The 25,492-nt window shown below is 39.6% G+C and overlaps 1 protein-coding gene across 10 annotated transcripts in view; it reads right to left on the bottom strand.

Annotated features, from left to right (window-relative positions):
- sox6 (SRY-box transcription factor 6) overlaps positions 1–21,244 on the bottom strand; it is a 132,199-nt gene extending 110,955 nt beyond the window's left edge. For 4 of the 10 annotated variants that reach the window (XM_079663485.1, XM_079663486.1, XM_079663483.1 and 1 more), the window contains exons 1-2: positions 19,257–19,646; positions 119–188 (exon numbers count right to left, since the gene is read on the bottom strand). The gene's annotated coding sequence lies outside the window, so the exon portion shown is untranslated. Of the gene's footprint in view, positions 1–118; positions 189–17,548; positions 17,575–19,256; positions 19,647–21,214 lie in introns of those variants that run through there. The other 6 variants (XM_079663487.1, XM_079663484.1, XM_079663479.1 and 3 more) reach the window with 4 other exon arrangements.
- Positions 21,245–25,492: the final 4,248 nt, after the last annotated feature.

Consider the following 25,492-nt stretch of genomic DNA (forward strand, 5'->3'; position numbering starts at 1 on the left):
CCTATCCAATTGTCCACCTCATTTGATGCAGGTGTTCAGTGTGGGTGAATGACAGCAGGGGTGTAGGAGAAATGTGGAAGTAAGACAGAAACAGCTGAAAAGGTAAATTGATACTTACAAGAACTGAAAGACTCAATCCCCAGCTTGCAGCGTTCACTGGTCGGTTTATTTTGAATTCATGTAAAAACCTGAAATGTAAGCAAAAAGAAGACAACATTTAACTATTTTAAAGTGTGTCTGTGCATTCTACATTGGTAATAATAACTACCGTATAAATGTGTTCTATTCTAATTCACACATTAGGATTAGGGTGCATCAAAACACACTAATACAATACCACCAAAAATAGGACATGTAAACCTGATTTAATCTCTTCCATTTAAAAGAAAACTCAAGTATTTTTCAAACATGGTTCAAATCAACATTGGTCTTAGATAACTGTATTTACCTACATCAGAACAAATAGAGAGAGAACAAGGGGAAGCGAATTGAGGCCATAGTGACTGTTGGCTGAGGGTCAGAGTCTCCACAGCTGAGCTAATGTAAAACAGCTTTGTTAGACCTCCAGTCCTCACAGCTGTCACCAATGGGAATCCGTCCTACATAATGTTTAAAATCTACTTCTCTGCCACCTCATTAATCTGTCTTCCAGTTGGTTGACTTCTCTAATAAACAGCTTTCATATAAAAGCAGTTGTTTTATTTAATTTTGCTTTCTTTCTTCAAGCACTGCATGCTAAGGATTTATTACGGGGCCATGCTCTGCTAGTTTCCGCTTGTCTGTTTAAGTGCTTCAACTTCAGAGATTTTTCAAAGAACCAGCAAATAAACAGAAAACTCAGTACAGTACACAAGCATACACTTTAAGGCTCCGTACACTTTCATCAGTAATGACAATAGAGAGATAACCCCTCACTGATCACACCCTCTAGTTCAAGGGAAGAAAATGCTGTTATGCTCATTCATGTTCATTTTCTCACATGATCTTGTTTTTCACAATAAGCCAAGATCTCATTACCATCTGATTTATACAATTAGTCAGCCTCAGCACTGCCAATTAAACAAGGCCAAGGGTTTTTTGAGGTCACGCTTAACTGATCTGTTACTAATTTGCGCTACAGCACCTCAGTCTACCATCGCCGGGGCCAACAAAGCACCATCAATAAGACCAGATAAATGTACCAACTACCTCTGCATTGTTGTCAGAGCACAGCGCGGTGTCAGCTACGTGGGAGTCTGGAGGGCTAACAGAAAGAGCCAGATAAAGGCAGGAGTTGCAGACGGGTCTGAATGTGGTAGCCTTGAGGCTGGAGGTGACAATGGGGGAGAGGGGACCCAGGTGACCCCGGCTGAATGGAAAGCTGTTTCATGAATAGCACCTCTGAGTTAAAAGTCTACTCCTGCCTCTCAAATGACGCTAAACACACACTATTTCAGTGTTCTGAACTGTGCTCCTGCTGCATCCACCCACTCCTGTACTCACTAACACACACACCATTAAATTGTATAAGAAGCTATTCAGTCTGCACAACAATCCATGCCTGCTGGAGAAACCACATATTACATGGATGGTAATTCATTAAACCAGTCTTTGTCAAACATCTGACTATAGACTTAATTCCTGTTGTCCCTAAATAAATGAGTGCTCTTACAATTACAGAGGGTAGACATTAACAAATCTTTGAATTCATAATCTGATGTTAATTGGGAACAATGAGGTAAATAATAAATGGGGAAATGTATCCTTTATTCATTGGTTGTTTTAGTCAATTATCTGTATGAGGGAAAAAACAAAAGGAATTTATAATTGCAAATAATGAGAGTACCCACATTATATTATAATGAATGTAGTAATCCCTGTGGCGTAATAAGACTCAGTGTCAACCGGCCTATTGTAGCTGCATGAAGCAGCTTTTTTCCTGCTGTGAATTAAACCTACGGGGAGGAAACATAAAACAGGCAATCCCCATTCCTAATTAGCAGATCTGGGACTTATTAAACACAATTTCAGTCAACCCCAAATTCAAATTATTAGTTTCACCACATTTTTATAAACAAATAGAAACACACTTAAAATATCTATTTCCCATTATAATTATTTTGTTTGGCGTCGGAAACTGTGAGGTTAAGAGGAAAAATAAATGTTGCTCCATTAGGCCACGAGTGAGCAGTCGCAACACTATTTGTCCGTTAAAAATACGGGAGGTTTAGCTCTCAGATACAAATATTCAAACAGACTGACATCAAAGGAGCAGAGACAGAGAGCTCACAGCCACCTGTGGCATTTCTGTCAAAGAGTGGCCTTTTCTCAAGCTGAGGCTGGTCATGGCTACCAAACACACACACACAAACACACACACACAAATCCACAATTCAAATGCTACGAAATATTTTATATGATTTGTCATGGAATACTTTCAGTACCTGCCAACCAGTACCTAAACTCAGTATAGCTATAGAAACCATTTTGCCTGTGCTTTGTAAAATGTCAGTAAAACAAAACTGGGAACACCATTTGGATAATATGTCACTGATCCCAGAATAGGACCCAGGTTATCTATAGTTCTCACACACACACACACACACACACACACACACACACACACACACACACACACACACACACACACACACACACACACACACACACACACACACACACACACACACACACACACACACACACACACACACACACACACACACACACACACACACACACACACACACACACACACACACACACACACACACACACACACACACACACACACACACACACACACACACACACACACACACACACACACACACACACACACACACACACACACACACACACACACACACACACAAGGGTGCATAAAAAAACACAATTCTTGAATTTTGATATGGCTGGGTGGCGTATACAATTAGTGTAGACATAACACTAATTCTAAATTCCACATTTGTGCAAAAGTACAGTTGGAAAAGAAGGGCTACCCATTCAATTAAATCTACCAGGAGGAATTTCGTCTATGTTTGTATTACACATCAAACAAACTGCCTCAATATTCACTTGCGTTAAAGCCTCTTGTACAATACGTGACAAAATAATTTTCACAATCTCAGCTCAATAAGATCACTTTCAATCTTCTGAAGCTTCAAATTCCAGACATATGTTCATGTACGATGTGGGCTATGACTTCATTTTCCCTGAGAGTCGTGTTTTTCAACCATCATGTGACAGTGGCTCAGTATCAATAGGCAACATTACTGCAACTGTATAGAGCACAGGGGAGACCAACCACTACAAAGATGTCCCGACTTCAACGTTTTATTTTTTATATAATTTAATTCCAAATTGAATTAAAACTACTATATATGGGACATCATTAAATTGCATGTAGGTTTACATAGTACCGTTTTGGTGGATATTCATGAGGCAAGCCAAAAAAGTTGTACCTTAACTTGTTTAGAATTCATCCAGATCTGCAACATGTTAAAAATATATATATATTTATCCTCCAAATCCTCTATTCCAAATCCTCACTTTCCCCTGCGTCCAACACGCTAAAGTAGGAATTCTGCAGAGTTAGTTATTTTGACAATAGAGGTAATCTATGCCATCAGCAGGCTGCTCCCATACCTGGATGCTGTTTGGTTATCTCTGCAGAAGCAGCAGCCACACAGTCAGTCAGGCCGGGACTACATGGGGGAGTCTGGGATGCAATGAGGTGAGGCTATAGCAGTGGTCCCAGGGGAAATAGGGAAATGGGAGGAAGAGGAGGGGGGCCGTGTGGAGGGCGAGGGGGTGAAGCGCAGAACATTCTGGTATAGTAATTGAACACATGTGATTGTCTGTTAAATATCCAGTTCTATAAAGTCAATCCTCTCTGCAGTAGCATCATCTGTGAAATATGAAATGACAGCTTCCATGCACTGAGTAATCACCATCACCGAGAATAGAGGATATTACTGTTCAGGAAACAGCTAGTGCTCAGGTAGACTGTGGACACTTCGGCACAGACTGGTTGTGGTGTCATTGTTAGCTCATGGATTTAACCATTTCCTACTGGTGAGATAAACTAGGGAAAGCCGTGAAGAAAAAATAAGAAGTCCAGTGTAGTGTTATTAGACAGGCTGTATTTCTTCAACAGATCCACCATATCATTGAGTTATTTGGTGTTGGAAACAGGTCAATCACGTGCAAACAGCTGTTTCATGCTCCAGCTCACCATTAACTGTCACAGCCTTAGAAAATCTCTCCTCTCTTTATCTTTACCCTCTGTCTTTCTCAAACGGCCTTTTTTCTTTCTCTGGAACTACAGCAGACTAGACACTCACAAAATGTCTAGCACCAACGTGTCAGGAATTACTACCAGAGCGTCGCTCCAGTTAAAATATCTTTGTTGGGTGTAAAACAGTGACTGGTATTTTGGCAGACTCAAAGTGCAATAGTGTCAGATAAAGCAGAACAAAATCAGCAGCTCTTTAACACAGTTTGTGACAAGCAATAGCCTGATACGGATACAGTTCTCTGGCCGAACAAGGCTTTTGATGTGCTGCTTGGCCAATATATTATCATCATTTCCTCTGCGTCAAATAACAAGAATACAAGTCTATTTGCTGGGCAGCTGGGTTGAGGCAGGGTGGAGGGAGAGAAACGACCAGCAAATAGAATGTTTTCCTCCACTCGGTCCCCAGTGCTCCTAACAGGCGGGCATGCAACCTATCAATTCTCTTTGATTCCCTCTCACATATTCTTCACTCCAAAGACAGAGAACCCATTATAGGCTTGTCTTTCTGTACAATGATGAGACCTCTTTTCTTAACTTCCGAGATATACACACATATTTTCTTTTCTTTTTCAGTCTCTTACTTATTGAGTGTGAGGTTTGTGTGTGTTGGGGGAAGGGGTATGAAAACAAGTCTATCCCTCTCTCCCAGGTAATGTGTTTATTTTCCCGGACCCATCTTCTAGTTTACTGCGTGGTGGCGTTTCTCCCCTCTTATCGCCTGGCCCTCACGGGGCACTTTAGCCCCTCAAATCCTGTTCACCACATACTGGTTTTAGAATCTGTGAAATGAGTGCTAGAGAAGCGTGGCCACAATGTCTGCCTGTGTTGCTACTGGACTCAAATGGGCTTGGTGTTTTTTTGTCCAGGGAGATGCATAAATGGAAGTTTTTAACACCTCAAAGGAGGCTGGGCCTTTGTGGTGCCACACTAGAGAAGCCTGCCAGTCTCCCGAGGAGGCAGACACACTGAGTGCTGCAGGACAAAGAGCTAGAGGAGCAGAATCAGCAGGGGCATCACTCTGCTCTGGGCACAAGGCACACACACACATGTACACCCACATATACTGTATGACTGCGCTTCCATACAGAGTGCACATACAGACACATGCACTCACACACAAGTATTACAAAGGTTGGAAAATAATTATCTCAAATAACTTTAAGCATAACATCACATTTCCAACAGGCATATGTCAAATGTATTATATTTCCAATCTGATGAATTAACCAACAGCAATTTGAAAACATTTCACCCATCTCTTCCACCTGCTTTGCAACCTAGTTACATGTCAAATAAATTCAAACAGTTTGCAGCTGTTATCAAAGAATAAGACATAATTCATACGAATAGAAGACAGTGTTTCCACTGGTTAAAATACAACATACAGTAGCTAACTGTAAATAGATTCATATGTGATTGTACAAACACGCTCCATAAAGATGACAAATACAACCAGCACAATAAACGCCTCCATTTCCTACTTATTGATTTCAGCTCCACTGTTTGAAAATAATTTCCTCATTTCCATCCCAATTTTCCTTATTGAAATTCTTTTTTTATTCCCGAGTACAGCCCAACAGCTGGCATTTACAATCAGTCTTTATGCTGTTTAGATGTCTACAATAAGCATTTAGATGCAAATACCCCTGCCTTGCACAAAGGACTTACAACTTCTGTCAGAAGCAACATAATCAACCTGCAATTGTCTCCTGGCTCCGAGTGGTTTCCAGTGACAAGGCCTAAGCCGTAAGCATCTGTATTCAAATGATTCCCTATTTCAGGCACGGTTTAGTGTGGATATTTTCCAACAGTACTGCACTGAAAATCAATCACATGGTGAATTAAACCAGAAAGGAAACAACTGATCCATAAATGATCAGGTTACAACAAGGCATTGGTGTCCGCAAATTATTCAGTGTTTTCCTTGTTCGAGGAGAAGCAGGGACGCACTATTTGATAGTGGCCTTTTCCACCAATTACTTTTATTACTGTCTCACATTTTCGATTTGCAGAGGCAGACTTAAGTTGTCAAATAATTGTTTTAGCGGCAAGCTCAGCACAATGCAGGCTGACAACTTTAACAAAGGCCATGTGCGAAACCTTTGTAGCATGTAACAGAGTAAAGAAACTCTTAAATGGGCTGCAGTGATCTGCAAAAAGGAAGGACGGAAGATGAACACTTTTATACAATGTTGAAAATGTGTCTTTATCTTCCATTCATACTGTATAGCCCAATTCTGTGCTCTACAGTAAAACATAATTTCACCGCATAATTCTCTACATCCTGAAGAAAAAGTCATTCAATGTATCGCCTTTTTTTCTACTTGAATATTCCGAACCATATGAATGACTGACAAAACAGGAGCAGACAAAAAGGATAACTTGAAACTGAAATCTTGATTAAAAAAATGTAAATCATAATCTGTACTGCAGCGTACACATGGAGTAAATCTGAATCTGATGGGGACACATGCTTTACTGAGGCTCCAATGGCCTCTGTACAGCCATTTTAACAATTAACATTATAACCTCTCTTTTTCTTATTATTTACAGTTGCAGAGGCCATTTGTCTTTTTTTAAATCCACAATTAATAGCAGCGTTTGCAAATGCAAATGAGTCCATTTAGGGGGAGGGAAAATGATCAGTTTGAGAATATTTCTGCCTTCTTAATCTTCTTAAGAGGGAAATGATTTAAAAGGAGGACACAAATCTCCAGTGACATGGCAGGAACTGTAAGGCACTTTCCTCTCTCTCTCTGCCTCTCTCTCTCTTTTTCTCCATTCTCCCTTTCTCCTCTCACGCATGTCGCCCTCCCGCCCCCCATCCCCATTCCTCTCTTATCCTAATTTACCTCTCCCCCCTTGTTGCACTGTAGGGGTGAAAGGGCCAGGAGTAAGGAACGAGGAGCTGAGAGCAGGGCTCTACTTGGCTTGTCCACCCAGAAGAAAACAAATGTAGTGTTTGAGCAACTGATCACTGGTATAATTGAGTTTAACACTCCTTTTCTGGATTAAAAAAGATCCTTGCAAATGAGAGGTCAAATTACCTCCACAGTCAGGCAATAAATAAGTCAAACAAGGTAAGAGGTTTCTGCCAGCGTATGTTAGTGGCAAATTTAATTAGCGGAAAAACAGGAGGCTCTTCGATTCCATGCTGCATTTAACAAAAGCAGGAGTCCCAAATGTACAGCAAAGGAATATATTCATCATCATCACTTAATTTATCTAATAATCTAAATTTGAGTTTCACAGAGCATGCATTTGACTTACTTTATCTGTACAAATGTTTGAACACCCCATAATAAAAAAAATCTGCTTTAATATTATTATTATATCAGCAAGATATCCACAGCAATTTTGCAAGTAATTTAAGATCAGGAGGGGGGAAAAGATGGAGTCAGTATAACAGTGTTGGCCATTAGTCTGAACACGGTTTTAATGCATGACTTTCCCCCATCACATAGGTATGCTATTGGCCCATTGTTCATTGATTGCAGTACAGGCAAAGTAAATGTGAATAAAGTAGGGCTGTAGTCTGGACTGCAGGCACAGAAGGTGGCTGAGCAATGCAGAACAAGGGAAAGAAAAAGAGAGAGAAAGACAACACTGCGTTACACCCTAACTAGCTACAATGTGGCCTTTGTGACATAATGCACTCTGCACAGCAGATTGTGGAAAATAATCCAACATTTACTGGTTCGCATATCCAGCAATAACAACTGACATCACAACCTGTGCCATATATGCCATGTTTCTGGGCACATTTTACATTTAGTGGAGAATGAGGGGGGTAAGGAAAACATCGTCAAGCAGTTATTATATTCCCATCATGTCCTGGGAGCCCATTACAGCATGGCACAAGCAACGGTAAAACTGAGAAACCCAGCAGGCTGAGGCTACAGGCAGAGGGCTGGGGAGCACTTAGACTCACAGCACAAACCTACTGCACACGGTTAACTGCTGGAGAAAATGTAGTTTAAACAAACACTTTGCACCTACAGATTATTTAAATGATGGTAATCATTAAGGTTTCGTTTTTCACTTCAAGTATTTAGCTGACTTCCATGTTATACTATTAGACCAAGCACCATCAGGTGTCTTTGCAAAGCCCCTCTAAAAGCAGTAGAAGAGCAGGGGGAAGAGGCTGGTGTGTGGCTGTCTAGACAATAGTAACATGAGGTTGGTGTTAACTGTGCTGCAAACACGACAGGTGGGTCACATGAACTGTGTTTTCTTCACTTGCCCAACACATGCTTCTCATTATTCTACAAGAAAAACTGACATTGCTCCAAGCAAAAGAGAGAAGGGCCTCCATTGCCACTACTGCCCACCGCAAACTCGTTTTCAAGTATATCATACATTACATATGAGTATACATTTTGAAGCCGAGTGTGCTTTGAACATTCCATTGGGGCAAAATGAAAATGTAAATAGATTAAATTGCGTGTCCAAACATGCAATAAGTACTCCGAGGTAAGTATGATCTATGAAATAAAAGGAAAACGCTTTTACAGAATTCTGTCGTTAGGAATATAACAACGTACATCGTAATTGAATGAGCAAAGCCAACAACCTTTGGAAATTAAATGTAAAATGTGTGCTGAATACAAAATGTAAAAAGATGTGTGACTACCATCTAGAAAAAAAAATCCACAGCTGTACTATGAAAATGTTAAAATGGCAAAAGAGTGTGTGTGTGTGTGTGTGTGTGTGTGTGTGTGTGTGTGTGTGTGTGTGTGTGTGTGTGTGTGTGTGTGTGTGTGTGTGTGTGTACTCTCCACATCAGCCCCCTAAACGTGGTTTCGGGCAGAGTGGTCGAACAGTGAAATGTTGAAATTGGAAAAAATATGACCCTTCTTTCTCTTGAATAGCCGGGAGATAAGCACCCTTTAGCAATGAAGCCAGTGGAGTTTAAGCTTATTATGAATACCTCTCAGAGCGCAGAAGCATGTACTGTAGAAATCAAAGGGAGTAATGGGCAGGTAAGCCTGTGTCATTTTAAGGAGGAAGTCAGTTGTGAAATTGTAAAATCACAAGGCCCTGCTGACAATCTCCTGCCCCTCAGAACACTCATGAATGCTTTCTAATGGAGGTGGCTATCACATATCTGAAAAAGTTAAAAGTTTGTGAGGCGAAAAGAAAGAAAGTCCAAATCTTATCTTCCCATTGATGAAGACTTATAATATTAAGACCATTTGTCCCTCTGATTAAACAGCATGCACGCTGAAGTCCACAAGAATGTGTGATTCTTCACTCGTGCCCTAAGCTTCCCAAAGTAGACCTGGCTTTGCACTACATTCCTCATGGTTTCATGTTCAATTGGCTGTGAAAGTCCGCAGCATTACTCTTACATGCTTATAAACCATAAAGAAATAAACTGATAAAATCATCCTAATTGTTTTTTTATTGTTTGGGGCATAAGAGCTGCTCATCCCAATTCTGAGTTCCTGCATCTAGCAATTGCATATACTTACATTAGCTGTAGGGTTATAGTAGCATATCCACTTGTCCATTTTCTGCCGCATAGCTTAAGTTATAAAGTTCCTCTTCTGCGTATATCTGATATCATAACGCGACTGCTCCGAGGCAGCGCATACTCTCATGCTCTTATTTGACAAAGGCATACACACACAAAACACACACAGACTAATAGATACTGTGCTGTTTCTCCTCTGAATATTCATCCATGTTTCCACATCATCTGCAGGTCTCCTAATCACAGTCACTTCCCCTTTAATCACAGAGCTCTAATTAGGTCCTAATAAACTATTTTGCCATCCTCTTGAAGCGCCTGTGTCACTCACAAATCAAACCCAGAAATACTATATTAAGGGCCTGTCAACCTCAAAGGAAAGCTCCTCCAGCAGCAGTGATACGGATACTGCAGGCACACCCTCTTACACTAATTGAAATTATCGAAAGCTCCGCTTACATGTGACACTTGGCCATGTCTGAAACCATGGCCTGAAGCAGTCAAACGCATGACGTTGGTGCCAGCATCGAGGCTCTACGGCGTTCTCTGATGTCGGGTAATTGTTTTAACCTGAGTGGATATGGCACAGGGCCTCATACTATCTGTTCTGCCAAGAGAAGAAAAAAATCTTGCTAGCACTTTTCTCCTCTGTTTCTTCTTCTAATTCAGTCCAGCATAAGCTTCAGGAAAAACCTCAATGATTCCATGTTAATCTTGGAGAACCAGTGTTGGAGATGATGATCACTGACCACAAGTTGATAATGATGACTGTTTAATTAGAAGCCTTTCTTTGGCCTGTCCACAAAGCCAAACTCCTCCACCCTGCAGATGGTAACCAATAAATGTAGCTTTACTGAGGATAAGGAGGAACATTGTACCTCAACAGTTTACCCTCAACCCTCAACCCCACCCGTAACCAAGGACATAAAGACTTTCTACTTACTAACACAAAAAATATGCAACCATAGCCCTGCGTGTCGTGATGGTAAGATTACAGAGCGCCTTCTTTAGCTTATTTCCATGTTGACATTATTTTCAATTAATATTATGTTTTTGGGTGAATTGAAGGTTGTCAGATTGGATGCATAAAGTTGTCAGCGTTCTTCATTTGTCTTTTGCTAAATTATCGACTCAACATTATGTTTTTATGGATATTTTTAGGCATCGCAAATGCAATTGGTTAGAGTTAGGGAAACGCTGAGGTCAGAGATACATTATGGTTAAGGTTGGGAAACTAAAACACTTCGTTAGGGTTGGCAGAAATATCATGATCTTGGTAAATATTTAAAAAGTCAACTGTGATGGGATGCCTCCACCCTGTGACTTTACACTGCGGTAGGACAAACTAACTCTGCGATCAAGTTTTGACAGTGAACGTAAATCGCTATCGCAAATTAACAGCATATGAACATAATTGTAGGAGGGAGGGTTTTTGAGGTCATTTGTATATATTTGTATGCAGTCTGCAGCCTCATTCATTTTGATCGTACAATAGTCCAGCAAAAGCAAAAGATCAATCTTTCTAAACATTCAATCTAAACATCTTAGGTCCTTAATACTTGTTCCACGATGTCATTCCACTCTCCTCAGCAAAGTTTTTACTAACTGTCCTGTCTGGCGGAAAAAATACAGAGTGTTAGTGTTCGTCAGTAAGGACCACCCCTCCCATCTTCCACTAGTGCCCCTCAGTCTAGTCCTCACCCACCTCTTGTCAATCATCCTCCCCTACCAGAGGTTTCTACACCCATACTGCCTGGCAGAAACAGCACTGTGTATTGTGTGTGTGTCTTTGTGTGTGTCTAGATTTTATGTGGGTGGGTGGCGTGTGCCAGAGTGGCTATCCCCTCAGTTTGTCAAAGAGGCTCATGGGAAATATACTGCATTGGCCAAACCACATGCTTTCTCTGTCATCTCAGCAGATTTCTCTTTTTAGTCCCATTCAAGAAAGTGATTATCATAGACGCTACTTTTCGCTTTGTTCTTTGAGCTCGGAGTCAGGCTTTCTGGGCTTTCCTCAATGTAGCTGCAGTTGGGCCAACCCGGAGTTACGTAGTTTCACCTAGACTGCAAAATGTTTCCACTGTATTCAACAGTTTTTTCTAAAGCATGTTTGTTAATTCATGAACCCTTAAAGAACAAGAACATAATGTGAATTCAAATTCTGGTTATTATGAAAGTTAATATTTTCCAAGCTCCAAAGTGCTTATGGTTATGTTGGGGCACAAGTAGACAGAGTGATGGATAAAGTTGCTCCAGCATTAACCATGTACCCGCAGTAGACAGGGAAGGAATATGTGCCATTTGGAAACAAGTGAGAGGGGAAAAGGCAACCACTGCTTTGATGCCACCACTCGGTTTATTTCCACCCAATAAGTACAGTACCCAAGAAGTATTCTCAACAACCTTGAGAATACAAGATTTCCCCTGGGAACAATTGACAATATGCGGTTCAGGAGAAAAGTCAATGTCTTACTTAGACAAAAGGAGACTGAATATGATGTACTTACACATAATCAGAAGGGTCTGATGCAGCGTGTACACTAACATCATGATTTAAGATAGAGAGAGAATACCAAAGACAGACAGAGAGCAAGAGAAAGCTTGTGGTCGCGTCTGCTGAAGTCATTTTCTCATAATGCACATGAAGGGCAAAGCCTTGTAACACATCCAAGTCAGTGTAAAAAAATTATTCCGAAAGGAAACAAAAGACCTAGGCAGAAGAGATGCTATGGTTAACTTCATCAAAACTTTAGCCACAAGACCGTTTCCATCAATCCCCCCACCCTCCGTCTTTGTCACTTTTATTTATTTTTGGCATCAAACATCAGCATTTTCCACAGGAAAAACTGTTGGGAATCTGTTTTCTGGCCCAATAAGTCTTGTCTTTTCCAAAACTTCTTGCCTGTTTTAGATGTCACAGTAGGAGCTCCATGATGCAAGTGGTTGATCAGTATTTTTTTCCATCCAAGAGGGCTGACACATTATCTGGAGAGCTTGGAATTCAGCTGCAGCAAAAACATAAGTCGTTTTTGTCCTGAGGCCTGTCTTGAAACGTATGTATTGAATGCACTGACAGCAAAGAGTAAATGTTAAGGTTAAAGATTTGTATCAACAAATATATGTTGTTGTTAATATTGAATGTATTGCCTTTCAGACCATTATGGAATTACATGGTGAAGGTGCTCTAGTAAAATATCTAGAACAGTAAAAATAGCGAATCATGGCCATGTCAACACCATACCATTGTGCGTTCAAATCACATATCTCGAAAGTATGTGGATCAACACATTTGCAAACACTGTAAGAGCACACACACAAATGTGCACACAGTAATGTAAAGTTGCCAATCTGATAGGAAACCAATCGTGAGCCAACAAAGCGGCTTCCAGTCTTCTAAAGGCTGGACCGCAGAGTAAAGAGGCCTGAGGAGCTAGCTTAGTCACAACTAAACGGAGCATATTTTACATTGTGTGTCGATCAGGCTGGCTTTCAACCTCCACCAACTGGATAATGTCTAATCGTTCAGCTTTTACAGATGTGGGACCCTGTGTTTGGATATAAAAATAACTATTGCCTTCAATAGGGTTATTCATAACAAAAAGTAAATCCAAAAACTGTAGGTTTTCCATGCCATACTTGTGCTATTTCTCCCTTAGGAGAGGATGAGGTTTAATGGCCTTCTTTCACATTATTTTACACAAATTCTCAGCGTCACAGCTGCCCGTCTTGGCTCAAGTGATATCTTCAGAGTCCTTTAACACTTCCTCCAAGGCACTGGCTGGCCCATGGGAGGACCTGAACCAAGCACAATGGGGGGGGATCACAAGGAAAAAGGCTTGTTGTGGCGCTTTTGTGTCAGAGCAGCGCAAAAACCCGCATTACACTAATCTCTTTTCCCTTGTTCACACACAAGACACAATCTTAGGTCTTCAGAGCTTCTCCAATTCTAGTAGGACAGAAATCACTAGGGGCAAAAGATCACAGCAACTTCCCCCTGTTCTTATTATAATACTCCCCAGCATCCAGCAGCAAGGTCACTCAAAAAGTTTAGGTTGTATATCTGTCTATCTATTAAAAGTTCAAAGATTGATAAACATATATTATTTCTTTTTGACTTAGATTAAAGGTTGGTGTGAGTGCAGTCAGTAAAAGCTGTTTCTGAGTCAAAGTAAAAAAATAATTACTGCATGGCTCTCTCAAACTGTAGCTCACAAAATGGTTCCCACAAAAAAAGAAAAATGGCTTTGGATTATGTACCCAAAAGGACCATGGCCCGACATCAGTGTTAAAATTCAGTTTTAACCACCTGCACTCTTTTCACACAACAGTTATCAGCCTTGGTCCATATGCTGCATGTGTGTGTGTGTGTGTGTGTGTGTGTGTGTGTGTGTGTGTGTGTGTGTGTGTGTGTGTGTGTGTGTGTGTGTGTGTGTGTGTGTGTGTGTGTGTACTCAAATCCACCACATTTTAATTACTGCCCGGCTGCAGTGTGTGCCTCTTTGATATGGAAATAAAGGCAACCATCTTCACACTGCCACTGTACAAATCTTCATTTGATTCATAAAAAACAATGAGCCCGACTAATTCCAGCACCTGATCACAGTCCCAGACCTGTGTCAGAAACACGTGGCCACCAAGGGCCCACCAATTAATTCTACATATTAATCTGTGATTTAAAAAAAATCAACAGAAGCTACTTACCATAGCCTAGACTGTTGCATTTTGATGTCAAAGTTAATTATGCACAACTATGCTATGGACTAAGAGAAAATGTCCAATTATTTTTTTGAAAAACATTTTCGGTGGGAGACTGAATGATACAGATCAAAATGGGCCACTTAGGTTACTTGTGCAATTATGCCGCTCCTGTGAAGATACACATATTTTGATTTTTTTTTCATCTGTAATCCTTTAATGTCAGCAATGCTGTTCACTTACAGCAGCCAGAGGGACACGGAGATCTAATTTTCTAGATCATTTTCTAAGAGCAGAAAAAACTGCCCCATGCCCGTGTCGATGTTTAGTGCTGGAGCACATAGGTGCCATTTGTTTCTGAATGAAAGAATACCGTGTACTCAAGTTTAAACCTTTCACATTAGAGAAACGTGGATACAATTTGAAATGCTTTAGATTATCCTTAAACAACATTGTATATTACATCGTTGTATTACCCTGCCTCTACTTCCTCTCAGCTTTTTCGTGTAAAACGGTGACTTGTGGATGCGATATCCCCAATGTAACCTCTTAATAACTCAGTTGAAGGTTGATTTCATTGCTATTTCTCCTCTACAAGAAGTGACAATTGATCACATTTAGAAAAACCACAATTTCCTCCTGTACAAGCACAAATCCTATCCATCCAAACAGAACACATCTAAACCGTACTGGTTTTCTTAAAGCCACGAAGCCTCAAAAACCTGAACTACCAAATGTACTTTAGTGTACACAGAGAGGCATACATTCATTATACATAACACCGTGCATCGGCTAATCACTATGTCGCGTTAGGCATCGTGACAGAACTGACATGTTACCAACATGACAGAAACTTCTTGTTGAAGGGGACACATTAGCCTAAAAAAATACTATGGCATGTTCCCATAAATTTTGATCATTGTTGAAATGTTCTAAAGCAAATTAGATAACACTTAAGACATATGTCACAACATGTGCTGCCACATTTATTATCTCCTGCAGTCCTCCACCCTCCTGCTGCCCCCCTCCTCTACCTATACCAGGCCTGCTGTTGTTTACCTCTTCCCCTCTTGTTTATCATCAGGTCTCCGCCGCTCCCTCCACCACCACATAGCGAGGGAGACATAGTACCTGTACACCCCCACCCCCACCTCTATAGCTTCCACCTCCCTGCTCACATCCTGGCAGCAGCCTGTCACTTGCAACACAAAAGCTGTATTTCTGCAGAACACAGTATACATGGAAAGATAACACAATGTGTACGGTCTCAGTTATCTGGTCTAAATGGCATCTGGTCTGGAGACAAAGCGTGGCTTTTTAGATTTTTGACGCTTCAAATCAAAATCAACAGCAGTGTTTTTCCAAGTAAAGAAGACATTATATTGCAAAATATCTGACAGGGGGAAAGTATCACTCATGCATGCACACACACTGAGGAGGCGTACATAAGGCTCACACACACACGTACAGAGAGAGAGAGCAGCACTGTACACTTATACAACAAGAGCCGTTTTAGAAAGATTTAATTCTAGGGAGACCTGGAGCAACGTACTCATAGCTTTGTATTAAATAGTCTACGTACAGTATCACACAAATTGTTATATTGTGTGTGAGATTGTTCAAATCACAAAACATTATTATAATTTATAGTCCAATTGCAGAATTAGGTCCTTGAAATCAGCTTATCGTGAGTTGGAATTGGTTGTAATTTCAAAGAATAATTTTTGGCAGAGTAAAACCTACAGTAACCAGTACTTTCATTTCACATCACTGTGTGGCGTTTACAGAAATAATATTTGTTTTTGAAGCAGTGACATAAAGAAACCCTTTTAGAATTACAAAAATAAATCTTTGAGCTCAACACTGATGAAGGGACTCTAAGTAGAGAGAGTCACAGTTATAATACTATTCCCAATGGAAAACATCTGCTGTTTATTCTAAATAACTAGATTCACCTTCTGTATAAATAGTAGAAGCTGAAGGCATCAATGTGCACATACAGGTGAGCTATATGAAAAACAATATCACTTTAAGCACGTTTCTTACTGAATCGCTCTCTCTTTCCCTCCCTACTTGCCTCCTGCCTTTTCTTTGATCCCACTAATTACTGGCACAAGAGCTCAGTTAAAACAAATCCTACCTTCAGATGATGAGGACAGGTAAAAGTCGAGCTACAAGTCAATTCAGTTCATGGCAAAAAAATGCAGATGGGCTATTTCACAACAACATTTCTCTTCCACTCAATAGAACAAATAACAACAAAAAAAGGCTTAATCTCAATGTATAATGATGAAAGAAAATCTCAGCAGCAAAGTTGCTCTTGCAACACGGGAGACATTGGACTTGGACAGAGTGCAGGATGTGTTTAGACAAGTGAACCAGGTGGCTTCTCCCTTCATGCCAAAATAAAAGTCCTAAAAATCTTTGTAGTTGCTCAGCGTTAGCGAGTGTATTATCTTATGCGGAGTCCAGGTTGGAAATGCTGCCTTTCTCAGTCTTGCAAAAAGCTCAAGATCCACCTGAAGATTAGTCCTTCAAAATACAGAAAATGTGTAAGGCCAGTCAGTGTGAATTATGATAAAGACATTATTGCCCTGCAGTTCAGTTCAGTATCACGTACCAACAAATTGCCAGTCTTTAGTTTTTGATTAATGTTTAAATCAGAGACAGTTACTGTGAAATGTCCCGGGCAACACTGATTAAACAGCAAGGATTATTTCAAGGAATCCCATTGCCAAAACTATAGGAATATTTTTCAATATTTAAGTTGTGTGTTAAAACTGCAAACAAGTTTAGAAAGGAAGAAGGTAGCCTAAATAATTATAGACGGTTATTTCTCTGCAAGAAATGTAAGTAAGATATTATAAATAAGAGGCAAGTGCGGTTGTGTGTGGCATCAAAGGGCTCTAATGCCGCTTTTCACTCTTCCCCTCTCGCTCTTTCAGGCAGTGACACGCTGAGCTGCACAAGCCGTCAGAGACAAACTCTTCTGGAGACAGAGCCGAGTGTCCCTGTATAGCAATCAGGACAATGTGCTGAATGGGCAGTCTAATTATAAATGTGCCATTTAGACTCGCATTTGGTCTCCGGAACCTTCTTACCTTATGAGGGAACCTGCGTTCACAGATACAGGAAGAGCAACTGTTCAAAACAAAATACCACAAGGATAGAAAGTTTACTGCGACCCCGCGAGAATGTGCTTTTGTAGAGTTTTAAGGAGAGATCATTTACAGTAATTAGCCACAGGTGCGTTATTAGCGTGGTCACGCGACACATGTGATCATCGTTTAATTGATAGAAAAATGACACAACTGCACTACTCAAATTAAGTTTGTAAGTGTTTTCATCGCATAATATATATGTGTATTAAAATGTTATTAGGAATCCCGCAGCCGCTTTATAAAGGCTTGTTTGTGTTAGGGAGTGTCTCATTTTGGGAAAACATCTTAAAATGAGGGATCAACTCTGAGATGTCAATACCATGTTTCATTTATGATATTTTAATAATATTTTAACAAGCGTAAAAATATATTTATTAAGTTTGCACAACATTACAATTTATCGGAGACATTATATTTGTAAATAAAATCTAAAACAACCAGATCAAAGTTTGTTCTCTGCACTAAAAATATCTAAACTATAATTGTCTTTTTAAAGGCCAAATGGTTAATGTATAAATGGTCTCAAATAAAATGTCTAAAATGTGTCTAATGTAAGAAAACAATTGCTCCTTATGATATTAAACACATTTGCACTTTTAACAAGAGATCCTCTGTTCGGTCCGGAGCTCCGGGCTTCACAGACTTCGGCTTAAATGGAAAACTGTCTGTTGAAGTACATCTTCTCTAAATGGACAAGCCGTGCGATTGTTGAATTTAATTTATGGCTTATGCATTCTTTAGAGGTCAATTCCCCTGACCCTCCGAGAAAGTTAAGGAAGAACAAATTCCCAGGCTATACGGGGGCCAGAAACTCGGTTTTTGTCAATAAAAAAAACAGAAAGGAATCTACGGATGATAATCAGTTCTGGGGGCAAAGTGGCCCGAGCTCTATAGAGGTAGCCTATATGAGATAGTGTGCGAAAGCTTCAAATAAACGTGTCCCCCTCACATGCAGAGGGGAACCCTACCAGGCTGCACGTCATTGTCAATGAATAGTACCGCTGTGTGGACAGAAGGGAAACTGCCACCAGCTGAAGAAAGTTACGGGACATGTAAACACAAACACCAAAGCGCTGTAAACATGAAACTATTTAACAGTTAAGTAAGGTTTGCTACTTGTTTGTGACGTTAAGTGTAAATGTTCTCGGTGACAGAGGTCCAGTTTATGTGTTAAGGCAGTCCGCTGAGTCCGCTCGCACGGCTTTACGCTGCTGAAATAAACAAAGCAAAAACGAGATATCAAACCTTTAAAGCTGGTTGAGGTTGTCTCGGGATATAGTTCTAATGAAGTTAGGTGTTAGATTTAACGCAGATTCACCGATTCTGAGTTGAACCCGAGCGCCTCGGAGCCAGCCCCGCGCCACTCTCGTCTCGCGTTTACTCCGCTTGTTTTGGTGAAAGCGACGCATCAAATAATCACAATACTGAAAGTTTGACAGTAATTTCCCCCGTTGGAAAAATGTGCGAACTCGTTTAAGCTCAAAACATGAATAACTTTCTTAAATTGTTTTAAAGCGAAACGCGCGCACTGTGCCGGAAAAGTTCACTGACAGCGCGCTCGACTTTTAGGATTCAGCAATAAAACACAAGGTGAAAATGTCAGAATAACATAGAGCATGTTGAAAAGTACAGCAAACGTGTTGTTTACCTTGATGATCTGAGTCGTGGAGAAGTTGTGTATTCGTCCTTTTCCGTGCGTAAACACTATACTAAACGCTACACTGTAGAAATGATCACTGAGCTATCTGTTGAGCGAAAACTTAAGTGTGCTCACACGGGGCCATATGAGGGGATCGTGTACTCTGAAGTTCAGCTGTCCAAAACTACAAGTAGCTTTTGTTGTTCGCCTATCTGTTCTTTATCTCGCTCTCTCTCTCACTCAGACAGGAGAAGACGATGGGTAGAGCTGCTGTCAATCTTGGCAATCAATGCGCGCAGCCATGTCGCAAGTATTCAAAGCATTTCCCGTCGTGCAACATCAGAAAGTGAGTGGCCAGGGCATTGATCTGAGGAAGGCAAAGAGGCAGGACTCCCCCCTCCTCCTCCCAGACAAGAGATGAGAGAGAGAGAGAGAGAGAGAGAGAGAGAGAGAGAGAGAAAGAGAGAGAGAGAGAGAGAGAGAGGGGGGGGAGAGAGAGAGAGAGAGATTTGTGGCGAAATAAAAGTGGAGACAGGGAGGATGGTTGTAACTGCCCGCAGTTTAGTCCGTTTAATAAGCTTACTTAGATGAACACTACTTACAGGCACAGCGGCTGCAAAGTTAAGGATGACTTTTTTCCTTTTAGAGGTGCAACACTTTGAGTGACAAAGCTACACTTTTTAAATGTATTTTTGAAAGAGGACAGCTAACGTAGCCTACTGAACTCTCCAACTTCATTGAAAGTGTTTAAGATTACCGTTTATTTGGAGGAAAATGTGTTCAGCTGACATGAGATAATAAGAGCAGGTGAGACTCACTAAAAGGGCAGCAGGGACTCGTGTAAACTTGTGTGATACAACAGTATTTATTTTTCATAAATCCAGTCACCACCTAAGTTAAATCTACAAATGTTTTCCTTTGTAATACCTTATTTAACGACCATGTGAAAAAAAAACATGTATATGTACTAACCAGAGGTGTGCAGCTTCTCTTCAGATTTCTGCATATTTCTTGGACTGAAATGTATATTATGCACTTCAACTTTTGAAAAGATAAAATATATTTTTGACATATTTTCCTATAAAGAGTACTTGCAACGTTCCTCTCGTCATGTACAGTAGAGTGTTAAACATTTATTTCCACGCACCCATATTATTTGATGAATACATGTTTTGATTCCTAGAAATGGTACACAATTAAAGTAGGCTATCCTCATGACATGCTCAAAATTGAGAATTATATAATTGTATTAATGGACCGATTTTCAATATAAAAATAATAGTTCTCTAATTGATTAGAATAATGTAACGTGGGTAAAAGTTATTTTCCAGCATCAAATTGAACGTTTTACTTTCATTTTTGTATTTGTTGTATGTATAAAATCTATAAAATGTCTGCATAAAATCCAAGAAGATATTTTTTCTAGAACATATAATTTAAGATACCAAATGTGTTAACTCACTACCTTAATGTATAAACACTATTATGCTAGACCGTAACATTCAATTATATAAATCCTGTATTGTGTTTCAAAGCAGATCCGCGACCAGCCGTTTGACGTCTGAAATGACAGCAAAGGTCCATCGGCTGACCTAGGAAACCCACAGGTTGAGATCTCTCGCTAAAACAGAGGCTTTTACAATGAGACACTTCTCTGTTTTGAATGAAAATGTGTTTGAAATTATCAGCTGAACTTGGAAGAGGCCCCACATATGTCAAACACACGAAATAAATGTCAATGGAGAAGAACACAAAACAGAGAAGAGTCACAAATGAAAAACAAGAGCGAGACAACTGATGGAAAAGTTGTAATCTAAAAATCAGCAGCAGCCTTTTGTGACATTCAAAAATATACCCGATATAGCATATTACAGCATTTACCTATGAATTCGCTTTGCCACATGCCTTAAGTGTCACAACAGCAGACTATCATGGATCACATAAAAATAAATAAGAAAGTTACTTACAAAGACAGGAGACAGCAGGATGAAATTCTGATTGTTAACTGCACAGTCACATAGAGCTGCAAGAGGGAGGAGAAGCACAGAAAGAGAGAGAGAGAGAGAGAGAGAGAGAGAGAGAGAGAGAGAGAGAGAGAGAGAGAAAGAGAGAGATGGGGGTGTGAGGAGGGGATTGGCCACATCAGCCAACATTCCCTTCCTTTTTTGTGTTCAAGGTGAAGTAAAACGCACCACATCTCCATGAAGAAGAATCTCAATGATCAATTTGTCTCAATTCAATTAGTTTTGGGTTCAAGTTTGAAATGTCCACTTATTTCTTTATGCTGAGTTTAATTTACTAAAAAAATTGCCAATGGTAAAAACGAGAAAGAAAGGAACAGAAAAGAATATAAAAACTGAATAGATAAAAGGAAAGTAAGACTTACCTTTCCGAAATGAACTTTTGCTTCTGTAGTTCTGCAGACCCTTTGAGCACCTCCTGAGACTGAACAATGGAAAACTAAACGAATCTAAAGAATTGTGTGTTTCAAACACAGTGAAACATCTCAGTATATTTGAATTAGATATAATTCTCCTACCATCTAACTCTGAATTGTTCAGATCCACGCATGATGTGATATCTGCTCTGTGTGAAGACTCTTCAGGAGCGGACTTCCCGGGACTGAAATGTGTGTTTCACGTGTCTCATACGCCACCTATTGGTCACTACAGGAAACACCTAGGTACTTCCTCAAGCCCTCTAACAGCAGATGACTGTATTAGAGACAACAATCTGAGGATCTGTGCCACGAAATTCAGCCTTTTTTCTGGTAAACTCTATGCTGCCTGATCTGATGCTGTAGTCAACCCTGACTAAATTGTATTGTAAAAATTGCATCTTAGCAGTGAAATCATATATTTGAAACACTTCAGCATTCTGCTTTTGACTGCATTATTGCTGCTTTGAAAATGAATGTTATTTGCATTGGAAGAAAAATGATGCAAGAAGAAAAAACTAATTTTATTTTCTTATTGTTGAATTTACCACCAGACTTTAACAGTGAAACATGACAAGTTATGGGTGCAGCTGAGCAGGTGCCAACAAACTCTGTACAGTTCTCAAAACACAAATATAGACTCCTATTTCTACAGAGGTGACTGTAATGGCTTCCTCTTCATAGCTCAGATAGTGGAGTGGATGAAGACAGTCCAACTTGTTGGGGGGTAAGGCAGACACATTTGCATACCCTGTGAGTCTTTGATGCATCTTGAAATTCAAGTCTAGCCCATAAATATTTGAAAAGGAGAGTGCATGAAAATCAACATTTTTGTTACATTAAATTAACATGTGTTCTTCTCCTGTTCTGCATGGTTAATTGGAGAACAGCATTCAGTTAGTGAGTGAGAATGATAGGGGGGAGGCTGCTTTGATTACTGTGCAGACGGAGCAGGTTTTAAAGGTGTGCAGCTGATTCATGCACAGGAATACAGTGATTTGTATTCTGAATGAGAATTCACAATTATCTGCTTTATCCAAGAGAAAATTAGTTGTATTTCACACCTTTTAGCATATCCTTAAACTAATAAAGCCTCACATGTGGCAGGACATAGCCCCTAGTAACACTCGACTATGTAGCATTAGAAACTGCATATACATTAAAAATAAATATTTCTTACACACAGTAACACATTATGATTCAGTTGCAAACATTAAGACTTTATTTAAGTGTTTATATTTCAGATAACGTGTACGTTAACATTGTATAATATAGTTTTATCATATACTGTATATTAAGTCTTCAGTAGTTTTAAATACATTTGAAACAGTTGTAAATATGTTGTAAATGTGAACCAAGTGCTTTATAACACACTGTACAATTGTTAGAAGCCTATGTATACATATCTTTTCATTACATCATTTTAAACCCTAACCTAAACAGGATTGTAACATGTGCATGATCACATAAAACATATTTATTATTAAACCTGAGTGAAATCTTTCATTCATATATCTTCATCTTCATATATTCTTAATCATCATGTATAGCTCTATCCTGACTTAAAGCAATGTGCTGATGAGCAGAGACACCTTTGTTTTACACTTGCATTTAATGATCAATATGTTTACAAACCTCACATCATGGACAAGTCAAATCTTAGCCTAACAGGCTTTGGAAATGTTCTTTGTGAAAGACATTTTTTGGAAGCTCTGCTCATTTACTTTTTTGAGAGTGACATGAAAATGTAAAGATAGGCACATCTCTGTGTTAAATGTCTGAATATAGAAGATGTTGATCTTGATTTGTAAACAGTTACATAGTTCTTCTGGATTTGTTGTTGTGTCACATACTTTAAGCAAATCCTCATTGATGAGAAATAACACACATCTAAGTAAACTTCTGTGAGCACCCTTACAAGCCATTAGGGAAACACTTCTGCAGACGGTCACAACCACGGACATGGTCCGACATCCACAAAACCAACACGACTGACTTAGTTATTATTGAATTCCAAGTTATGCAATTAACTCATACACTATTTGCATACATGCAAATCGCCTCTCTCCCAATCGGACTTGCAAAGTGGGACACTCTGTTCTCATTAGTTGACCCAAATCTCTTACTTGTAACTCTGGATTTCATCAAAGTTTAGTCAGGATCTAATATTTCCTTTCAAGTTAACAGAGAACTACTGATTAATCATGTTGCAATAAGGAGTGCAACATGCCAATTCTAATTATATACTTATCAGGGACACCATCATACAGCCCAGTGCCAACGGTACTACAAATATCAACTCTGTAGTACTCATGAATACACGTTAAACCAATGATTTATTGTACTATTTATGTTGTGTATTTCTGAATACGTTACCTGCTGCTCGGTTTTTGAAGAATCTTGTAACGTGAAAACTTCTTCTTTTTCAGCAAACGAGACATGGAATCAGTTTTTTTTTATCAAAATGCAGTTTTTAATCAACATTTTTGTCCAAATGCATCTCTGGTAATGGCCTTATACGACAGTGAGCACACCATTTTTCTCTTTTAATTTAACTGATGTATCAGAAATGTAAAAAAACACTGATGGAAATAAACTAATGCATCTCTGTGATAGTGCACTGTAGATCCATGAATGTATTTGTAGCCTTTTTCGTTTCAGTAGCTACATATTCAATTTCACTTACTTGTGTGTGTGTGTGTGTGTGTGTGTGTGTGTGTGTGTGTGTGTGTGTGTGTGTGTGTGTGTGTGTGTGTGTGTGTGTGTGTGTGTGTGTGCGCATGTGTGTGTGTGTGTGGAAGGAGCTGCTAGATTAAAGAGGAGGCCCGGGGGCATTCGGTTCATTTACAAAGCAATTGCTTTTATGTACAAAAAGCCCAATTCACTGTAGGTATTGTAAAAGCCTTCCGTTTAAGGGACATGAGATTAATTCATTGTTTAATTTTACACAGTACTTTCTCAACGCAGGCTTAATCATTTATGTCAAAGGAATTGTGTTCTCTTTTCAATATTTAATATTTTTACATTTGCCTCATCTCCCCCATGATATCGCAATTGTGATTGCTTTGAAATGAAAGATTACACAAAGGCATTGTTTTAGTTTCTGCAAATAGTAAGTCAGTGTGGTGCAGCGCAACTGTAATTCAGCTTTCTCTCTATTCTTTTTATAGCATGCATACACATTGGGAAGAATATTCAGTGATTCCTAACTCTTCAATTATTCAACAAATCACCATTCCATTTCTTACATATTAAAAAATGTACCGTGTGTGGAGCTTGAAAATGATAAAACAGCATAAAATACTATTTTGAAATCAAAGCACCTATTGCATAGCCTCCTTGGTTTTGTATTTGTACAATTGGACTACAATATGGATCCCCACAGTGCACAAAGAAGGCGCTCGCTGTGATTCCACTGTAATCTAATCCTCAGACATTCACGGCAAGTAACAATAATATGTATGTGATGGAAATATGTATCTCTGGGAATCAGTGTAGGATTTCTTCTTTATCTTCCCCTATCAGGGGAAAAGTGTGAATGTGTTACACATGCAGTGTGCAGAGCAGTGAACAATACGGACCTGAGAACAAGGTCAGACTCCTCAGCATGGTCTCAATGGGCTCTTCCTTTCAACACAGAGCAGGCAGAAAGGAAAGCAACACAAGTCAAAGCTTTCACCTCACCAGTGTCACTTTACATTGACATGATATACTTTACTGCTAATTACATTGAGACATTTGATGCTGTTTACTTATTATATTTTATTTACTTCTACAAAAAATATTCTCTAACAAACATCCCTGTCAT

This window comes from Notothenia rossii (assembly GCF_949606895.1).
Source record: "Notothenia rossii genome assembly, chromosome: 2".
Lineage (NCBI taxonomy): Eukaryota > Metazoa > Chordata > Actinopteri > Perciformes > Nototheniidae > Notothenia > Notothenia rossii.